Genomic DNA, 22,574 nt, shown 5'->3' with positions numbered 1-22,574 from the left:
GCTAACTCTTCCTTTCCTGTGGCGGTCCTCAGGAGAACCAGTTTCATCATAGTGATTGATGGTTTTTGAGACTGCACTTGAAGAAACTTGAAGAAAGTTCTTGAGATTTTCCGCATTGACTGACCTTCATGTCTTAAAGTAATGATGGACTGTCGTTTCTCTTTGCTTATTTGCTTATTTGAGCTGTTCTTGCCATTATGCAGACTTGGCTTTTTTTCTGTGTACCCCTCCTACCTTGTCACAACACAACTGATTGACTCAAACGCATTAAGAAGTAAAGACATTTCACAAGTTAACTTTTATCAAGGCACACCTGTTAATTGAAATGCATTCCAGGTGACTACCTCCTGAAGCTGGATGAGAGAATGCAAAGCTGTGTGCAAAGCTGTCATCAATGCAAAGGGTAGCTACTTCAAAGAATCTCAAATACAAAAATACATTGATTTGTTTAACACTTTTTGGGTTACTACATGATGACATATGTGTTATTTCATAGTTTGATGTCTTCGCTATTATTCTACAATGTAGAAAAAAGTCAAATGAAGAAAAACCCTGGACTGAGTAGGTGTGTCCAAACTTTTGACTGGTACTAATTCCATGGTAAAAATTAGTAGCTTCCTTATCTCTCTCAGATATAGGACAGTCACTTCAAAACATTCTTCCTTTTGATAAAATGTTTGACCGTTTTTCCATGTATAAATCTGTTATTTCTATGGGACAAATGAAATGTTTCATCCCTAAAAATGTTTTAGAAAATGTTGATACGTACAGGAGCAAAATTATAATTGAAAACACTTCAAAGTTTCTAAAACTGTTAAAATAATGTCTGTGAGTATAACAGAACTGAAATGGCAGGCGAAAACCTGAGAAAAATCCATCCAGGAGTTGGGATTTTTCTGTGTTTGTAGTTTTCCATTGACTGCCTTTTCAGATTCCATTGATTTAGGACTCAAAATGCACTTCCTATGGCTTCCACTAGATGTCAACAGTCTTTAGAAATTGTTTCAGGCTTGTATTCTGAAAAATGAGGGAGTAAGACCACTCTGAATGAGTGGACCAGAGGTTTTTCATGCGCACGACCGAGAGCGCGACTTTCTTGTTCTCCTTTTATATTAATGAAGCTTTTGTCCGGTTGAAATATTATTGATTATTATAACTAAAAACATCGTTTGACATGTTTCTACGAACTTTACTGATACTTTTCGGATTTTTCATCTGCCTGTTCTGACTGCCTTTTGAGCCTGTGGATTACTGAAAAAAATGCGCAAACAAAAGAGGTTTTTGGATATAAAGAGGGACTTTATCGAACAAAACAAACATTTATTGAGTAAATGGGAGCGATTAATTTTAGCGCTATTTCCGACTTGTGTAACTCCTGACACCGTGGTTGGATTAACAATAAATGTATCTTTAAACCGATGTATAACACTTGTATGTTTTATGCATTTTTATAATGAGTATTCCGGTTTTTGAATTTGGCACTCTGCAATTTCACTGGATGTTGGCCAGGTGGGACGTTACCATCCCACACCCCTTAGAGAGGTTAAACAGCAACATCATTACACAGGTGCAACTCTGACCAGCCACTAAGACAGCTGATGAAACTGAGGAGTACTTCTGCCTGTAATAAAGCCTTTTTGTGGGGAAAAACACATCTGGGTGGGCCTATGCTCTCCCAGGCCCAGCCACTGACTGCGCCCCTGCCCAGTCATGTGATATCCATAGATTACGGCCTAATGAATATTTAAAGTGACTAATTTCCTTATGTGAACTTAATAAAATCGATGGAATTGTTGGATGTTGCGTTTATATCTTTGTTCAGTAGAATTAAATCACATTTATGTGCTAGCTAGCGAATATGCTAACTTTAGTTAGCTAGCTAAACATTTGGCTATGAACTGGCAGTATGGGATTGGAGAGTGAATTAAATTGTTTCTTTGTCATCTTGCTAGGTAGTTATCTAGTGGTGGCTATCTGGCTAGTATCAACAAGGGCTTTCTACACAATAGCAACACTAGCGCAGATAGATTAAAATCTAGATCATAAGCAAAATGCACAGATATGCTTGGCCAAACAATGCTACTGCCACCTTCTGGTTTGGAGTATTTAAACAAGGCTGATGACTTCCAAGATTTTTTCTGTGTGAACACAAAAGAGATTGAACAGAGTGCCGGCAGTCAGAGGTCCTAAAGTACTGTCGGCAGGCAAACATTTGACAATCCTACCGGTGTGTCTGAGCTTTAACAAACCAGCGTAGCCTACATGTGTATTGTGCCGAGTGGCACACTCTGTTGAGTTTTGGACACATGAGAGAAGAATACGGTGGCGCTGGTGTTTTTCGTCTTACAGTAACGTTATACTATGCTATTATATTTGGTTCTGTTATGTAGAATAGTCAGTATGTGATCTTGCAGACATTGAGATTCAGCTTTGACATAACTTTATTAAACAAGCACCATGAGAACCGGACCGCCTGTTCTCTACGTGTGGAGAATATACACATGTGCAGAATGGATTAGCCTTGTGCTTCCCAACAACAATGACCAAGAACAGAATCAGGTCTGCGTCACCAATGTCACCCTACAGAACCCCATGGGCCTTGCTTCAAAACAGTGCACTATATGGAGAATAGGGTGCCATTTGGGACACAGACCATGTCTATCTGTCAGGAACACTGATATCCTCATCTAGCTCTATAGCCCCTATGTATACACAGCTATCAGTTAACTCCAATGTTTGAAGAAGGACACAAACACACGCATGCCCAAGAGCAAACAATCACACAAGTACAAATACACTCACAGTACAAGTTCATATGAACAGGCACCTAGGCTCGCCAATATACTGAGCAAATTGTTGAGTTTATGAATAAAAAAACGAAACAGTACGACTCTGTGTATGTACCAACTGTACAGTACACTATCAAAAAGGCCATTGACCTAAAAGTCTAGCCCAAAAGAGACATCACAGAAAAGATCACCATTTCACCCTACTCAAGCTGTGTAAAGAGAAGCTGACACACATTATGTAGGCTACAATTCACCTTCCATTTCTCTGTGACATCTGTCTTGATGACAGTCAGAGAAACACACCACAGGCAAACCACACACAGTGAGAGTCAAGGCAATAAAACCTTGCCTAAGAGCACACAGCACACAATTTGCTTGAGGGCCCCCTAGCCCTCCTTAGTCCAGTTTCTTTGTACGTGATAGGCATCTGTATTTGAGTGACAGCTGGTCAGGCCAATCATAACGCAGGACTGCCCTCTCTCCAGGCGCCGAAGACGTGGATGTTAATTAAGGCAGCTCTGATTCAGAGGGGTTGGGTTAAATGCAGAAGACACATTTCAGTTTAATGCATTCAGTTGTACAACTGACTAGGTATCCCCCTTTCCCTTTAGTAACATTGTAGAATCAGGAGGGGGGTCTGTAACCAGCCACTCAGCCAATCAGAATCTCACATTTCAATGTGGGGGTGGGCTTTTCTTTCACCTCTGCATGAAACAGGTAACCATGACAACCCCTCAACGAACCTACACGAGAGTGCATGACTAGAAGACGCTAGAAAGACAGTCAAGCTAGTCCATTAATGCTATGTGTCCCAACAGTCTTGGAAATAGAATGCATATGGTTTTACCGTTTTCTTTTCATTTATTAAATACATATTTTGTTTTTACCAATACAATTGTTTGTTACCTTTCCCCAAAAAGAGCCCAAGAAGAACCGGACAACTGCCAGACAGAGAGCCCAATGAGAACCAGACAACTGCCAGACAGAGAGCCCAATAAGAACCGGACAACTGCCAGACAGAGAGCCCAATGAGAACCGGACAACTGCCTAACAGAGAGCCCAATGAGAACCGGACAACTGCCAGACAGTGAGCCCAATAAGAACCGGACAACTGCCAAATAGAGAGCCCAATGAGAACCGGACAACTGCCAGACAGAGAGCCCAATAAGAACCGGACAACTGCCAGACAGAGAGCCCAATAAGAACCGGACAACTGCCAGACAGAGAGCCTAATGAGAACCGGACAACTGCCAAACAGAGAGCCCAATAAGAACCGGACAACTGCCAGACAGTGAGCCCAATAAGAACCGGACAACTGCCAAATAGAGAGCCTAATGAGAACCGGACAACTGCCAAATAGAGAGCCCAATAAGAACCGGACAACTGCCAAATAGAGAGCCCAATGAGAACCGGACAACTGCCAAACAGAGAGCCCAATAAGAACCGGACAACTGCCAAATAGAGAGCCCAATGAGAACCGGACAACTGCCAAACAGAGAGCCCAATAAGAACCGGACAACTGCCAAATAGAGAGCCCAATGAGAACCGGACAACTGCCAAACAGAGAGCCCAATAAGAACCGGACAACTGCCAAATAGAGAGCCCAATAAGAACCGGACAACTGCCAAATAGAGAGCCCAATGAGAACCGGACAACTGCCAAATAGAGAGCCCAATGAGAACCGGACAACTGCCAAATAGAGAGCCCAATAAGAACCGGACAACTGCCAAATAGAGAGCCCAATGAGAACCGGACAACTGCCAAATAGAGAGCCCAATAAGAACCGGACAACTGCCAAATAGAGAGCCCAATGAGAACCGGACAACTGCCAAATAGAGAGCCCAATGAAATTAAATGTATGATGCGGTTACACAAAATCATACAGTGGTACAGTAGCTGCTGGGAATGAACAGAAATATGATGGATGATAATTTTCTAAACAAGATCCCCCTGAACCAATTACCTAAGGGCCCTCTGCTGTGAGCTCGAAGAAGCTGAAGATGCCTCTATGGGAGATGCTTGAACAACGTCAATGAATTCTATGCATTTGCATTTCAAACCATAACAGGACATCTAATACATCTGTGTCCTTAACCCAAACTCCCTCATCATCACCAACCTAGCAGTCAACATGAAGAGGGTTTAGGGTGTTAAGCCAAAAGGCTAAATATCGAGGGTAGGCTATTATTTGAAAGCTGATGTCATGATTGGTGCTTGGCTGTCAATTATCAAATAAAATGATAATCTTGCTCTTATCCAGATCTCATAACCCCCTGTCCACTTTATCAGCGAACTCGTTTAGGGAGCATGCGCCAAAACCAGATTGGGCATGTTTGTGATTTAAATAGCAACAATGATTTTGATGGCAAAATCATTGGTAGAGTTGAAAATGCGATGGAAACCCGAACATCCACAAACACAAAGATCCACATTTTTCAGCTAAAAGATTCTCAGAGCTTACCCATGATGATGCACAACAATTTAGGTCAATAGTTTTAGTCACATTACACTATATATACACAAAAGTATGTGGACACCCCTTCAAATGTATGGATTCGGCTATTCCAGCCACACCCGTTGCTGACGTGTGTATAAAATGGCACACGGCCATGCAATCTCCATAGACAAACATTGGCAGCAGAATGGCCTTACTGAAGAGGTCAGTGGCTTTCAACATGGCACCATCACAGAATGCTACCTTTCCAACAAGTCAGATCATGACATTTCTGCCATGCTAGAGCCGCCCCGTCTAGAAGCAAGTGAAAACGTCTAGGAGCAAAAACGTCTCAGCCACAAAGTGGTAGGCCACACAAGCTCATAGAATGGGACCGCTGAGTGCTGAAGAGCGTAGCACATAAAAATTGCCTGTTCTATTACAACACTCACTACCGAATTCCAAACTGCCTGTGGAAGCAATGTCAACACAATAACTGTTTGTCGGGAGATCCATGGTCGAACAGCCGCACACAAGCCAAAGATCACCATGCGCAATGCCAAGCATCGGCTGGAGTGGTGTAAAACTCACTATCATTGGATTCTGGAACAGTGGAAACACGTTCGTTGGAGTGATGAATCACGCTTTACCATCGGGCAGTCCGACGGTCAAATCTGGATTTGTCAGAGGCCAGGAGAACGCTACCTGCCCCAATGCATAGTGCCAACTGTAAGATTAGATGGAGGAGGAATAATAATCTGGGGCTGTTTTTCATTATTCAGTCTTGGCCCCTTAGTTCCGGTGAAGGGAAATCTTAACACTACAGCATACAATGACATTCTACACAATGCTGTGCTTCCAACTTTGTGGCAACAGTTTGGGGAAGGCACTTTCCTATTTCAGCATGACAATGCCCCCGTGCACAAAGTGAGGTCCATACAGAAAAGGTATGTTGAGATTGGCGTTGAAGAACTTGACTGGCCTGCACAGAGCCCTGACCTCAACCCCATCGAGCACCTTTGGGATGAATTGGAACACCGACTGTGAGTCAGGCCTAATCACCCAACATCAGTGCCTGACCTCACTAATGCTCTTGTGGCTGAATGGAAGCAAGTCCCCGCAGCAATGTTCCAACATGTAGTGGAAAGCCTTCCCAGAAGAGTGGAGGCTGTTATAGCAGCAAAGGGGGGGACCAACTCCATATAAATGCCCATGATTTTGGAATGAGATGATCGACGAGCAGGTGTCCACATACTTTTCAGTCAAGTAGTGTATGATATGTATGTATGAAGCACCTGCGATAGAAAATTCAAGGAACATATCTATTTTGTTGTGCTGTTGTTTCATTTGTATCACTGTTTTTTGTGGTGTGCATCATGAGCAAATTCATTGTAGCCTATCATTTAACTTAGCCTGTGAGAGCATAGGCTGAATTGGCTTTGCTGTACCGCAGCCAAAAAGCCTGCCAGCAGCCTACCAAAGGTTGCACAGTGTCCATTACAATGTAGAAATGTAGAAATATAGAAATATGTAGAAATATGCGTCTCTGTCCCAAACCGTTCAATAGTTCTCTTTCAAATACTTGTGTTGATGTATCACTAGGGGGATTTGCCAGGATCAAAAGCATCTGTCGGAGACAGGTAAGTAAAGTTGAGAATGAGGTGAGCCCTTCACCTCCTTATAAAAAGGAGCCACCCACCCTGCGCCTGGTCATTCTCGCTTTTTTCCCCTCTCGAAGAGCATTGCTCTCCAACTATCCTCAGCACGACTGGATCCCTGACTTCCTGCTTAACTGCTCAAAAGTGAACCCTGAAGGATATCACTGCCAAGCGTAGGTTTTCAGACCCTGTGGAAAGGTTCAGTATTGACCGAAAGGTTTTTAACTGCGTAGAAATTCCTTTCCTACCTCAGTCTCCTTTGGTAGCTAGCTTCACGGCTATCTATTGAGACTCGGTTAGCCAACCTAGTCTCAGAGCATTTCGTATTATTCTGTACATAAATCCGAGACACTCCATTTAGTTTGACATGTTACGTTCCGTATGGTATGTATTAATTTGTGTATGCCCATCACCCATTTCGTATATGTTACGAAGTAATGTTCAGAATTTGCAAAACGTATATATTTTACAACTTCTAGGTAGGTGGCGGGCGTTATCTAGCTGGTTAAAATTAGCTAGGCTACGTTTAGGTTAAGTTTAGGAGTTAGGTTAAAGGTTAAGCTAAAAGGATTAAGGTTAGGGTTAGCTAAGATGCTAAATAGAGCTGTGCGATATGGCCAAATTATTATATTATGGTGTAAACATTTTTGATAGTATTTTATGTTTTTGAATGACAAAAGTTGTACATTTGCTTTATGAGTAGTGCGTGACCCTAGGGTGGCAACACATACATTCTAAGTGATTTCAATTCATTTTTCTCCATTCTGATTGTTTTATACTGTTCAATGCAACTTCAAAACAAAATACATTTTCAGAATTTTCATCCATTTCAACACTGCCACGTAGGGCTACACAATATGTTAAAATTGCAGTTTGACTTGTGATTTAGAGCATACCACTTGGGTGAACTGTTGGAATCATGGAAATAGAATGATTATTCTAATGCTATAGTTACAATATAATATAGGGTACTTTAAATACAGTGTTTTGACATTACAAAAGAAAATGCCAGGGAGGAGTTATTGTGACAGAGTAGAAACCAAAGTGTTGACAAGTGTTCCTAGGGGACCCTATAATCTTCATATACATTGAATGTCCTCTCTTAGCTACTTCATGTAGCTAACATATTCTTGCTTTGTGTATTCCTTTGATTTAGAAGATACTGTTACACATGCAGATTTAGGTCTACACCATCACTGGTATTATCAGGCTATATGGCTAGTTATGTTCTCTCTGACTCAGTACATGTATTAGTTAGCTAGCGATTAGCATTACCAATTAGCATTAGGAGCTAACAAGACTTAGGCCCAACTTACTAAGACAAACTAGCTGAGCTGTTTGCAGATGTAAGAAACACAAACTTAGTGTAATTATAGAACGCTAGTGGTTTTAAAACAGCGTCGTTGTTATCAATATTGTTGCAAAGTAGCTAAAAAGTAGTAAATAGTTGAAAAGTTGATAGTTGATAGTAAATTGTCCATTTACATTTACATTTAAGTCATTTAGCAGACGCTCTTATCCAGAGCGACATGATGAGATTCGACATCCATGTATACGCCCACCCATCCACCACTACAAATCACCCTGCTTTCATTTTTGACTTAATGAACTAACTATCTTTCTTATGTAACCATACCAAATGTAACAATACTAATTTGAGTGGACAAATGTTATGTCTAGTCTATGAGACCAGGCTGGGTTAGCCCACCTTTATTTAACTAGGCAAGTCAGTTTAGAACACATTTTTATTTTTAATAACCACAGGATGGTTTTTCAATATTGTCAATACTGTTGAAACTATTTCTTTGAAATGTTTTAATATTTGTAACGACTTTTTAAGTAAATACATGCAGTCAACTTGTGCAATACAATAGGAGACACAGCAGATCACAGTCTTAATTTCACCAGTCACATGTTTCGTTATGAATCTTAATGGCAGTCTCCAGTCACATGGTGTTTCTTCACAAGCGAGTTACTAACTGTTGTGCAGCACGCGCCAGCTAATCTAGTTACAGAATGCAATTCACAACTAAATGTTTGCCAGCTAGATATCTTATAACCATTATGGAAACTGTCTAAAAGTTCTACATTCTACTGTGCTTATAATTGCTATCTATTAGCCACAAGGCTTCTAACTAGCCAGACGGTTTACACAAGCTACCATTTGCTAGCCATCACAAGACGAGCCAAGCCTAGCACACGCCTCCGAGCCAACAGCGAAGGCTGAGGCTCAGCTCCCCGAAAACAGAACCCAGTTGGGGAGAGGTCATGGATAGCCTCCATTCCCTCCCCTCACGGTCTGACATTACATTACATTTACATTTAAGTCATTTAGCAGACGCTCTTATCCAGAGCGACTTACAAATTGGACTACAAAAAACTATCGGTGGCGCTCTGAAATTCCGCTGAGTGATGTTCCTGCATGGGAACTGTATTCTGCATCATCCTCAAGAAGAAATTTATTTACAATGACGGCCTACCCCATCCAAACTCTAACGACACTGGGCCAATTGTGCGCCACCCTATGGGTCTCCCAATTTTGGCCGGTTGTGATACAGTGAACCAGGATCTGTAGTGACACCTCTAGCACTGAGATGCAGTGCCTAACACGGAACCCAAACCGGCTGCGCGTGTGCGCCATCGTGCATAAATGTATTTTGTCCCCCTACACCATATGCGATTACGACACGCAGGTTAAAATATCAAAACAAACTCTGAACCAACTACATTAATTTGGGGACAGGTCGAAAAGCATTAAACATTTATGGCAATTTAGCTGGTTAGCTTGCACTTGCTAGCTAATTTGTCCTATTTAGCTAGCTTGCTGTTGCTAGATAATTTGTCCAGGGATATAAACATTGAGTTGTTATTTTACATTAAATGCAAAAGGTCCTCTACTTCGACAATTAATCCACACATATAAACGGTCAACCAAATCGTTTCTAGTCACCTCTCCTACTTCCAGGCTTTTTCATTGTTTAATTTATATGGTGATTGGCATCTACACTTTTACCACGACTACCGGCAAAACAGTTCGTCTTTCAATCACCCAGGTGGGTAGAACCAATGAGGAAATGGCACGTGGGTACCGCTAGGCCAATTGTGCACCGCCCCATGGGCTTCTCGAACCCAGAGTCTCTGGTGGCACAGCTAGCACTGTGATGCAGTTTACAATATATTTTAATTGTTTCTTGGAGACAACTAAAGTTAGCTTGCTGTAACTTAACATAGCTCGCTAGCTAGCTGCTTTTTACAACGCTGGAATTATCTTGCAAAAAAAACGGAATAGTTCAATACAATTACATTTAGCCTTTCTCTGTTGATTGTAGGCTTGGTCCTTATTCATGGGGGTATTTGAGAAAAAAAAACTTAATAGAACATAGTATAATTAAACAGAAAATCCAAACCCAGGTCTGTTGTCGAAACATGCAGTTCCTCAGCGAGGTCAATTCCTCTCTGCTTACCTCATATCAAAATTAAAGATCCCCCAAGTTATTGCTTTTTCCCCCCAAGGTATGGCACACCTGCAGGACTTTTATTTTGACATGGGGCATGTTAGCAGAGAGAAAGTGAGTCTACAACAGACCGGGCCCACGTTTGGAAAGTCTGTATAATTTATGTTCTATTAGATTATTTTTCTCAATGTCCCCATGCATAAGGACCAACACTACGGATAATCAGCAGGGTATAAATTGAAATTTGAATTTTATTTAATTTATGGCAGGATATTCCGTTTTTTTTTGCAGGCTAATTCCTAGTAACGCTCATTTATACTGAGCCAAAAATATAAACAGAACATGCAAAAATTTCAAGATTTTACTGAATTACAGGTCATATAAGGAAATTAGTTCATTTAAATAAATTCATTAGGCCCTAATCTATTGGGCTCCCTAGTGGCGCACCGGTCTAAAGCACTGCATCTCAGTGTAAGAGGCATCACTGCAGTCCCTGGTTTGAAACCAGGCTGCATCACATCTAGCTGCGATTGGGAGTCCCATAGGGCGGCGCACAATTAGCCCAGCGTCGTCTGGGTTTGGCCGGAGTAGGCTGTCATTGTAAAGGAAAATGTGTTCTTAACTGACTTGCCTAGTAAAATAAAATACAAATATTTCGCATGGGTGTAGCTTGAAGGGCATAGGCCCACCCACTTGGGAGCCAGGCCCAACCAATCAGAATGAATTTTTCCCCCACAAAAGGGCTTTATTACAGACGGAAATACTCCTCAGTTTCATCAGCCTTCCGGGTGGCTGGTCTCAGACGATCCCACAGGTGAAGAAGTCGGATGTGGAAGTCGTGGGCTGGCATGGTTACACGTGTTCTGCGGTGTTTAGTCCGGTTGGAGGTACTGCCAAATTCTCTAAAATGACGTTGGAGGTGATTTATGGTAGAGAAATTAAAATGCAATTCTCTGGCAACAATTCTGGTGGACATTCCTGCAGTCAGCATGCCAATTGCATGCTCCCTCAAAACTTGAGACATCTATGACATTGTGTTGTGTGACAAAACTGCACATTTTAGAGTGGCCTTTTATTATCTCCAGCAGAAGGTGCACCTGCGTAATGATCATACTGTTTAATCAGCTTCTGGATATACCACACTGTCAGGTGGATGGATTATCTTGCTTTTCTCCTATGCTTTTTGTGCATATGGAACATTTCTGTGACATTTTATATTATCTCATGAGACATGGGACCAACACTTTACATGTTGCATTTATATTTTTGTTCAGTATAGTAGTATGTAAATGCTAGCGTTGCTAAGAGCAGCTACCAGCTAGCTAGCTAATTACTCTCCCATTGACAGTGCACGCATTGTTTGTACCACATTGTAAATGCTTTTTCAATGAATTGATTTGCTTGTGTAGCTAACTACCTAAACAAGAAATTATTGAAGCAATAAGAGGGTGTGGTATATGGCCAATATACCACAGCTAAGGGCTGTTCTTAGCCACAATGCAAAGCGGACTGCCTGGACACAGCCCTTAGCGGTGGTAAATTGGCCAAATATCACAAACCCCTGAGGTGCCTTATTGCTATTATAAACTGGTTACCAACGTAATTAGAGCAGGAAAAATAAATATTTTCTCATACCTATGGTACACGGTCTGATATACCACGGCTGTCAGCCAATCAGCATTCAGGGTTCAATCCACCCAGTTTATAATGGAGTTTGGTTTCTCCTCTACCACACACTGCATGCCATTTCCCAATTACCTGACGACATGTCAGGCGAAGGCGAGTTATGGGATGACAAGGATGATGATCGTATATCCTCGAGATAGTTTAGGAGATGGGGGCAGACAACCACGTTCTCCCGCCTTCAGGTCTGACGGCCCCGAGAACAGTGAAGGCACGTTGCTTCGACCCAGTCTCTAAGCCTTTAGCTCCTTCTAGGACATGTCATCTATTGTGCTAAAGATCCTTTCAGAGCAGCTACTAGCCGCTGAGAAGCATATTATTCCATCTTTCACTTGGCATCCCTAAGCGAGTGTGTGGATTGTGTTCTACCAGCCACTGTCCAAGGCCACAGTCTGCTCATAGGCTTTTCAGGTTTAAGTACCGATCTCCATTCTTTGACCTAGGTCAACATTTTCTCATTGTCGCACCTTGGACCCTATGGATTTTCACCTGTGTCCTTCCCCAGAAGGGCGTCCCCGTCGATTTTCAGTAAGTGCATCTACACTACCGTTCAAAAGTTTGGGGAGACTTAGAAATGTCCTTGTTCTCCATGAAAACATACATGAAATGAGTTGCAAAATTAATAGGAAATATAGTCATGACGTTGACAATGTTATAAATAATGATTTTTAATTGAAATAATAACTGTGTCCTTCAAACGTTGCTTTTGTCAAGAATCCTCAATTTGCAGCAATTACAGCCTTGCAGACCTTTGGCATTCTAGTTGTCAATTTGTTGAGGTAATATGAAGAGATTTCACCCCATGCTTCCTGAAGCACCTCCCACAAGTTGGATTGGCTTGATGGGCATTTCTTTATGTACCATGCGGTCAAGCTGCTCCCACAACAGCTCAATAGGGTTGAGATCCGGTGACTGTGCTGGCCACTCCATTATAGACAGAATACCAGCTGACTGCTTCTTCCCTAAATAGTTATTGCATAGTTTGGAGCTGTGCTTTGGGTCATTGTCCTGTTGTAGGAGGAAATTGGCTTCAATTAAGCTTCATCCACAGGGTATGGTATGGTGTTGCAAAATGGAGTGATAGCCTTCCTTCTTCAAGATCCCTTTTACCCTGCACAAATCTCCCACTTTACCACCACCAAAGCACCCCCAGACCATCACATTGCCTCCACCATGCTTGACAGATGGCATCACTCCTCCAGCAGCTTTTCATTTTCTCTGCGTCTCACGAATGTTCTTCTTTGTGATCCGAATACCTCAAACTTCGATTCATCTGTCCATGACACTTTTATCCAATCTTCTTCTGTCCAGTGTGTGTTCTTTTTCCCATCTTAATCTTTTATTTTTATTGGCCAATCTGAGATATGGCTTTTTCTTTGCAACTCTGCCTAGAAGGCCAGCATCCCTGAGTTGCCTCTTCACTGTTGACATTGAGACTGGTGTTTTGTGGGTACTATTTAATGAAGCTGCCAGTTGAGGACTTGTGAGGTGTCTGTTTCTCAAACTAGACACTAATATACTTGTCCTCTTGCTCAGTTGTGCATGGGGGCCTCCCACTCCTCTATCTATTCTGGTTAGAGCCAGTTTGCGCCGTTCTGTGAAGGGAGTAGTACTAGCATTGTATGAAATCTTCAGTTTCTTGCCAATTTCTCGCATGGAATAGCCTTCATTTCTTAGAACAAGAAGAGACTGACGAGTTTCAGAAGAAAGTTATTTGTATCTGGCCATTTTGAGCCTGTACTCAAACCCACAAATGCTGATGCCCCATATACTCAACTAGTCTGAAGGCCAGTTATATTGCTTCTTTAAAATCAGAACAACAGTTTTCAGCTGTGCTAACATAATTGCAAAAGGGTTTCCTAATGATCAATTAGCCTTTTAAAATGATACACTTGGATTGGCTAACACAACGTGCCATTGGAACATAGGAATGATGGTTGCTGATAATGGGCCTCTGTATGCCCATGTAGATATTCCATAAAAAAATCTGCAGTTTCCAGCTACAATGGTCATTTACAATGTCTACACTGTATTTCTGATCAATATGATATTTTAAACGGACATTCTTTTTTTCCAAACAAGGACATTTCTAAGTGACCCAAAACTTTTGAACTGTAGTGTATATTGTAATGGCCTTCACATGAGCATCATCACACTATGTGAGTATATTGTAGTGGTGTCCATCTTAACTGCTAACCATATGATATCAGCAGTCTTTCATGCCAAAGCTGCATACTGAGGCAGAGATCGATCAATCAATACCACTCGGTCTTTAACTACAGGTCACCTTCACCACAAAAAAATGCAGTGCCTCGCACAATACATACACAAGGACGCCATTATAAGATGAGTTTTCTTGGTCTATATCTCAGCTGGGCAAGTGATTCAGTCTAATATGATGGCCAAGGGGTAAAATAGACTTATCACAGCAAAAGTAAGGTGGCTTGGACCATTTGGTCAGACTTGTGTGGCTGTAGTCAGCTCATTCTTTACCAAAACAGTGTACCTTCGAAAAATCAACACAAACAACATATTCAGCCTCCTTTTGGTGCTGTTCTGTATCCCCTCTGTACATCCACCATTCTAAGGTGCATTTCCCATAGAAACCGCTACACTCTACAGTATAGTGCAAAAGGCCATTGAAATGAAACCACGAAAGAGGAGCAGCAGTCAATACCCAAACCTAACAACGTACCTGTGTATACTGTACGTGTGCCACAAAGGGCCTTATTACAGACAGAAATACGCCTCAGCTCCCCCTAACACGATCCTGCAGGTGAAGAAGCCAGATGTGGAGGTCCTGGGCTGGTGTGGTTACACGTGGTATGTGGTTGAAGCCAGTTGGACGTACTGCCAAATTCTCTAAAACGATGTTGGAGGTGGCATTTGGTAGAAACATGTACATTCAATTCTCTGGCAACAGCTCTGGTTGACATTCCTGCAGTCAGCATGCCAATTGCACGCTCCCTCAAAACTTGCGACATCTGTGGCATTGTGTTGTGTGACAAAACTGCACATTTTAGAGTGGCCTTTTATTGTCGCCAGCACAAGGTGCACTTGTGTAATGATCATGCTGCTTAATCAGCTTCTTGATATGCCACACCTGTCAGGTGGATGGATTATCTTGGCAAAGGAGAAATGCTCACTAACAGGGATGTAAACAAATTTGTGCTCAGAATTTGAGCGAAATAAGCTTTTTATGTTTCTGGAACATTTCAGGGAACTTATTTCAGCTCATGAAACATTGGACCAACACTTTACATGTTGCGTTTACATTTTTGCTCAGTATATTTTTTCGAAAGTATCTGTATCTGATTACAATATACAGTTGAAGTCGGAAGTTTACATACACTTAGGTTGGAGTCATTAAAACTTGTTTTTCAACCACTCCACAAATGTATTGTTAACAAACTATAGTTTTGGCAAGTCGGTTAGCACATCTACTTTGTGCATGACACAAGTAATATTTTAGAACAATTGTTTACAGACAGATTATTTCACTTAGAATTCATTGTATCACAATTCCAGTGGGTCAGAAGTTTACACACACTAAATTGACTGTGCCTTTAAAACAGCTTGAAAAATCCAGAAAATGATGTCATGGCTTTAGAAGCTTCTGATAGCAAAGCCCTGACCTCAATCCTATAGAAAATGTGTGGGCAGAACTGAAAAAGCGTGTGCGAGCAAAGAGGCCTACAAACCTGACTCAGTTACACCAGCTCTATCTGGAGGAATGGGCCAAAATTCACCCAACTAATTGTGGGAAGCTTGTGGAAGGCTACCCAAAACGTTTGACCCAAGTTAAACAATTTAAAGGCAATGCTACCAAATACTAGTGTATGTGTGTATGTAAACTTCTGACCCACTTGGAATGTGATGAAATAAATAAAAGCTGAAATAAATCACTCTCTACTATTATTCTGACATTTCACATTCTTAAAATAAAGTGGTGATCCTAACTGACCTAAGACAGGGAATTTTTACTAGGATTAAATGCCAGGAATTGTGAAAAACTGAGTTTAAATGTATTTGGCTAAGGTGTATGCAAACTTCCGACATCAATTGTACATTAAAACTCAGTTTTTCACAATTCCTGACATTTAATCCTAGTAAAAGTTCCCTGTCTTCCAACTTCAACTGTATTTGCCATTAACGTAATGGATTACAGTTTGTTTTTTTGTCATCTGTTACTCCCCAACCCTGCCTGTTTATAGGCCAAACACTGTAGTTTGTTGTGACAGTGTGTGGTAAATTGTGTCCGCTATGTAGTTATTTGTGACTGTTAGAGCTAGTATTTGAAGACGGTATGCAATTTAGGTAGTCTGTAGTTCATGTGAGTCTGAGTTTGTAGTAAAAAAACATAAACGTGTCTGATGTGTGTTGCTTCTGATTCAGGTTTAGTAAAATTGAAACTAAAATGACCAAGCAGTTTGTCAGCCACCACAGACACTGAAAAGTCCAAGCAAAAACCTAGCCATGCGACAATGGAAGATACCATGCTCGCCACCATGCTCGCCACCACAAAGCAATCGCCATAGGAACGTAAATAAGAGAACATGACCGAGTATACCAGCAACAGGTGGATAAATATGAGCCCCGAAACAAATCAGCAGACAGTGGGCCTCTACTGGAATAATATCTTACCAGCAGTAACATTCACCCATAACACACATTTCATCTGGACATAATGCTGGCTATTTTAGAGTATGTTGGTTAGCTGACCAACTCACCGACTCTGCATCACACCAGGTAGACAAAGCATTGTAGTAATTCATTAATGGAGGGCAGGTAATGACCCTCCACTGATGCACCTTTTGGCTACAGACTTACACTGTTCTTCAGAACAACAACAAGTCTGAATGACCTTTAGCGAGACCCTGCGGAACAGGACTCAACTGTTTGATCAAATCAAATCTTCAGATAGATAACAGATCATCCTTATCCACTAAACCACCATACAATTTCTCAAATGAAAAGATTCAATTCAGATGATATGATAGGAGGAAGCAGCATTTTGATGCATGATAAGTCCACCCAACTCCGCTCTCTGTTTAGAAGCCAGGGAAACTGGTAACAGAAAGGGTTGCTTGCTGCTAGACTGTTGCACGCAATCTCTAATCTGACTTTCTGGAGAGAGAAAGAAGTAGTCTAACTTTGGTACTGTGACCACAACAGTTTATATTAGATCACAGCTGTGGATATGACTTGTGTCATTGTGCTGGTAGATTCAGGGGCATCATAGGACTGGGGGTCACAAATAGATTAGCTGGAACAGCAAACCACCTGCAGATCAGTGTGACAGCTCCTCAAAAGGACTGTGTGTGTGTGTGTGTGTGTGTGTGTGTGTGTGTGTGTGTGTGTGTGTGCGTGCGTGCGTGCGTGCGTGTAAATTCCCCACAACTATGCCCAGACAGAGAATATATTTGAAAATAAATAATAATATTTTCTTTGTGGTAATACTTTAACGGATTTGCTAAATAATTTCTTAATTTTTTTTTTAATCTATAAACACGCATCCAAACAATGGTGATATATCAAACCTAAGACAGCATGCATGCTAGCCAAGGCTCTAAATGCGTCCATATTGGTCGCATATACAGTGCATTCGGAAAGTATTTACAAATTTTGTTACCTTACTGCCTTATTCTAAAATGTATAAAATAAGTTAGAGTAGGAATGGTCGAGTACACTACCAGCCTGTGTTGCGCATTCGATATGCTGATAGAATTTAGGAAGTCTTGTTCTCAGATTAGCTTTGTTAAAACCCTCAGCTACAATAAATGCAGTTTCAGGATGTATGGTTTCTAGTTTACATAGAGTCCAGTGAAGTTATTTCAGGGCCGTCGAGGTATCTGCTTGGCGGGGATATACACGGCTGTGACTATAATCGAAGAGAATTCTCTTGGTAGATAATGCGGTCAGCATTTGATGTCAGGTGAACAAATGGACTTAAGTTCCTGTATGTTGTTAAGATCACACCATGAGTCGTTAATCATAAGGCATACACCCGCGCCCTCCTTACCAGAGAGTTGTTTGTTACTGTCGGCGCGATGCGTGAAGAAACCGGGTGGCTGTACCGACTCCGACAACATATCCCGAGTGAACCATGTTTCCGTGAAACAGAGAATGTTACCATCTCTAATGTCTCTCTGGAAGACCTGGTTGTCGAGACATAGGACATTGGCGAGTAATATGCTCAGAAGCGGTGCATGGTGTGCTCGCCTTCTCAGTCTGACCAGTAGGCCGCTCCGTCTGCCTCTCCTACGGCGACCACGTTGTTTTGGATCGGCCTCTGGGATAAGATCCCACATCCAGGGTGGAGGTCCGAACAAAGCATCTGCTTCAGGAAAGTCGTATTCTCGGTCGTGATGTTGGTAAGTTGACGTAGCTTTTATATCCAATTGTTCTTCCCGTCTGTATGTAATAACACTTGAGATTTTCTGAGCTAACAATGTAAGTGATAATACATTAAAAAAAACTAAATTACTGCATAGTTTCCTAAGGACCTGAAGAGAGGCGACCATCTCTGTCGGGGCCATTATTGGGGACAACATTGATGTAGGCACTGACTCGTTGAGCGAGTTCATTAGCAAGTGCATCGGTGATGTTGTACCCACTGTGACTATTAAAACTTCCCTAACCAGAAACCGTGGATTGATGGCAGCATTCGAGCAAAACTGAAAGCGCGAACCACCGCTTTTAATCATGGCAAGGCGACTGGAAACATGACGGAATACAAACAGCGTAGCTATTCCCTCCGCATGGCAATCAAACAAGCAAAGTATCAGTAGAGAGACAAAGTAGAGTCGCAATTCAAAGGCTCAAACACGAGACGTATGTGGCAGGGTCTACAGTCAATCACGGATTACAAAAAGAAAACAAGCCTCGTTGCAGACATTGACATCTTGCTACCAGACAAATTAAACAACTTATTTGCTCGCTTTGAGGACAATACAGTGCCACAGCCCACTACCAAAGCATGTGGGCTCTCCTTCACCATGGCTAACGTGAGCAAAACATTTAAACGTGTTAACCCTTGCAAGGCTGCCTGCCCAGACGCCATCCCTAGCCGCGTCCTTAGAGCATGCGCAGACCAGCTGGCTGGTGTGTTAACTTCTTGGTGACAGGGGGCAGTATTTTCACATTTTCACATCCGGATTAAATGCATGCCCAAATTCAACTGCCTGCCACTCATCCCCAGAAGATAAGATATGCATATTATTAGTAGATTTGGATAGAAAACACTGACGTTTCTAAAACTGTTTGAATCATGTCTGTGAGTATAACAGGACTTATTTAGCAGGCGAAACCCAGAGGACAAACCATTCAGATTTGATTTTTTTTTGCAGTCACACTCTTTTCATTGGGTTTTCATTGGGAATCCAGATTTCTAAGAGACCTGCAGTTCCCATCACTTCCACTGATGTCAACAGTCTTTAGAAATTGGTTGAGGTTATTCCTTTGTGTAATGAAGAAGTATGGCCATCTTGAACGAGGGTCACTTGAAGTGTACTGTTAGATAGAGGCGCGTGACCAGAAAGCATGCTACAGTTTGTTTTCTTACTGTATTGAACACAGATCATCCCGTCTTCAATTTGATCAATTATTTACGTAAAAAAATACCTAAAGTTGTATTACAAAAGTAGTTTTGGCAAAGTTTACAGGTAACTGATATTTTGTAGTCACATTATGCAAGTTGGAACCGGTTTCGCCGAAAAGCCTTTCTGAAATCTGACATGTTGGCTGGATTCACAACAAGTGTAGCTTTTGCTATCTTGCATGTGTGATTTCATGAACGTCTGATTTTTATAGTAATTTATTTGAATTTGGCGCTCTGCATTTTCCCTGGCTTTTGGCCCCACATATCCCGGAGAGGTTAACGGACATATTTTAATCAATCCCTATCCCAGTCTGCTGTGCCCACATGTTTCAAGATGGCCACAATTGTTCCAATTCCCAAGAAAGCGAAGGTAACTGAACTAAATGACTATCCCCCGTGGCACTTACTTCTGTCATGAAGTGCTTTGAGAGACTAGTTAGGGATCATATCACCTCCACCCTACCGGGTACCCTAGATCCACTCCAATTTGCTTTACCGCCCCAATAGGTCCACAGATGACGCAATCGCCATTGCACTGCACACTGCCCTGTCCCACCTGGACAAGAGGAATACCTATGTAAGAATGCTGTTCATTTACTACAGCTCAGCATTTAACACCATAGTACCCTCCAAACTTGTCATTAAGCTCGAGACCCTGGGTCTCGACCTCGCCCTGTGCAACTGGGTCCTGGATTTTCTGACGGGCCACCCCGCTGATCTTCAACACCGGGGCCCCACAAAGGTGCGTTCTCAGCCCTCTCCTGTACTCCCTGTTCACCCATGACATGCACACCTCCAACTCAAATCATCAAGTTTGCAGACGACACTACAGTGGTAGGCTTGATTACCAACAACGACGAGATGGCCTACAGGGAGGAGGTGAGGGCCCTTGGAGTGTGGTGTCAGGAAAATAACCTCTCACTCAACGTCAACAAAACAAAGGAGATGATTGTGGACTTCAGGAAACAGCAGAGGGAGCATCCCCCCATCCACATCGACAGGACAGTAGTGGAGGTGGAAAGTTAAGTTCCTTGGCGTACACATTACAGACAAACTGAAAATGATCCACCCACACAGATAGCGTGATGAAGAAGGCGCAACAGCGCCTCTTCAACCTCAGGAGGCTGAAAAAATTTGGCTTGACACCCAAAACTCTGAAACTTTTACAGATGCACAATCGAGAGCATCTTGTCGGGCTGTATCACTGCCTGGTACAGCAACTGCTCCGACAATAACCGCAAGGCGGTCTGCACAACGCATCACCAGGGACTACCTGCCCTCCAGGACACCTACAGCACCCAATGTCACAGAAAGGATAAAAAGATCATCAAAGACAACAACCACCCAAGCCACTGCCTGTTCACCCCACTATCATCCAGAAGGTGAGGTCAGTACAGGTGCATCAAAACTGGGACCGAGAGACTGAAAAACAGCTTCTATCTCAAGGCCATCAAACAGCCATCACTAACAGAGTGGCTGCTGCCAACACACAGACTCAAATCTCTTGCCACTTTCATAAATGGATTTAATAAAGGTATCACTAGTCACTTTAAATAACGACACTTTAATAATGTCTACATATCCTACCTTACTCATCTCAAATGGATATATTGGATTCTATACCATCTATTGCATCTTGCCTATGCCGCACGGCCATCGCTCATCCCTATATTTACATGTACATATTCATCCCTTCACATCTGTGTGTACAAGGTAGTCTTTGTGAATCTGTTAGATTACTTGTTAGATATTACTCGGAACTAGAAGCACAAGCATTTCGCTACACTCGCATTAGCATTTGCTAACCATGTGTATATGAAAAATACAATTTGATTCGTCCGTTTGTGTTTTGTTGGTGTCATTTTTGCAGAAAAAATATATTTTGTCTGGTAATCTGAGTGGCTGGTAGATTTTTGAATCTACCTCCCACAGTAGCTGACCAAATTTTAGGCCCTGTGACTATCACTCTGTAATTAGCTACTAGGTAGCTACTTTCCACGCCGTTGCGGGAAGCGGGAACTAAGGACACCATGTCCCGGTGTTGAAGCCGTTCATCCCCTTGATACATACTTAAACTGTTATTGGTTATTAATATGAGTTATTTCTTGTGTGGCTATCCTACTTTAATTAAAATCATGGGAAAAAAAAAAATTGCCACGTTAGCTACTGCCGGCGACACCCTGATACAGCTGCCCCGACCTCAGGTCGGCAGGCACCTTGATACTGGTGCACTGGTCATCAGCCACGCAAAACATGCACCCCAAATCAGCCAGGCAAAATGGTCTTGAGTGGCAACAAATCTTCCCAAATTAGCCGATTTGCTTTCCACACACCCACTCCTTTTGACATACCTACTCGCCCATACTCAGTCGCCATATTGGGCTGCAGTTACCCCATACTTACTGTGACCTGGATTTGTTTTATTTGGGAGCATCTTGTAATTATTGAAATATAAAGTGAACACATGTTCATTGGCATCACGGCTGTACCATTACTACAGGGAAAATGGCTTGTTTTTAGCCCTAACAGATAAAAAGATATTACCAGCCCAATGTTTATTTCTTCTTATTGCAGGGGGGGATTGGTGAGCTGCATTGTACATACATAAACCATGTTGCAGGCCGTTCTAAAACTGCTTGGGGGACATTTGTTTACACCTTGTGCAGTCATGTTACCTCCTTAGCTAGCCACCTGGTAACTTTACTAGTAAGCTATATCCGAACATTTGAGGCCACAGAAAGACGGATAATATTCCACAAATGACTTGGTATGTGTCAACATTTTGGCTTGTTATAATAAACAAATGTATTTCCATTGTTACATAGTCTCTAGGGCACAACATGTGCTTCAGAAGTAGCTCGAATACATAAAAGGCCCAATACAGGGTATATCTCAAAATATTTTCTGGTGCTCCTAACTTTTAAAAGTTGGGAGCACCAGAACTACAAATGAAAG

At 42.0% G+C, this 22,574-nt stretch overlaps 1 protein-coding gene across 5 annotated transcripts in view; it reads right to left on the bottom strand.

Annotated features, from left to right (window-relative positions):
• Positions 1–22,574, bottom strand: part of LOC118400973 (suppressor of tumorigenicity 7 protein homolog) — an 80,665-nt gene that overhangs the window by 20,050 nt on the left and 38,041 nt on the right. The gene's annotated exons all lie outside the window — the stretch shown is intronic.

The sequence above is a fragment of the Oncorhynchus keta genome, chromosome 22 (genome assembly GCF_023373465.1).
Source record: "Oncorhynchus keta strain PuntledgeMale-10-30-2019 chromosome 22, Oket_V2, whole genome shotgun sequence".
Lineage (NCBI taxonomy): Eukaryota > Metazoa > Chordata > Actinopteri > Salmoniformes > Salmonidae > Oncorhynchus > Oncorhynchus keta.
Note: the sequence above shows the minus strand (reverse complement) of the source record. Positions and strands in the feature narration are given on the sequence as shown.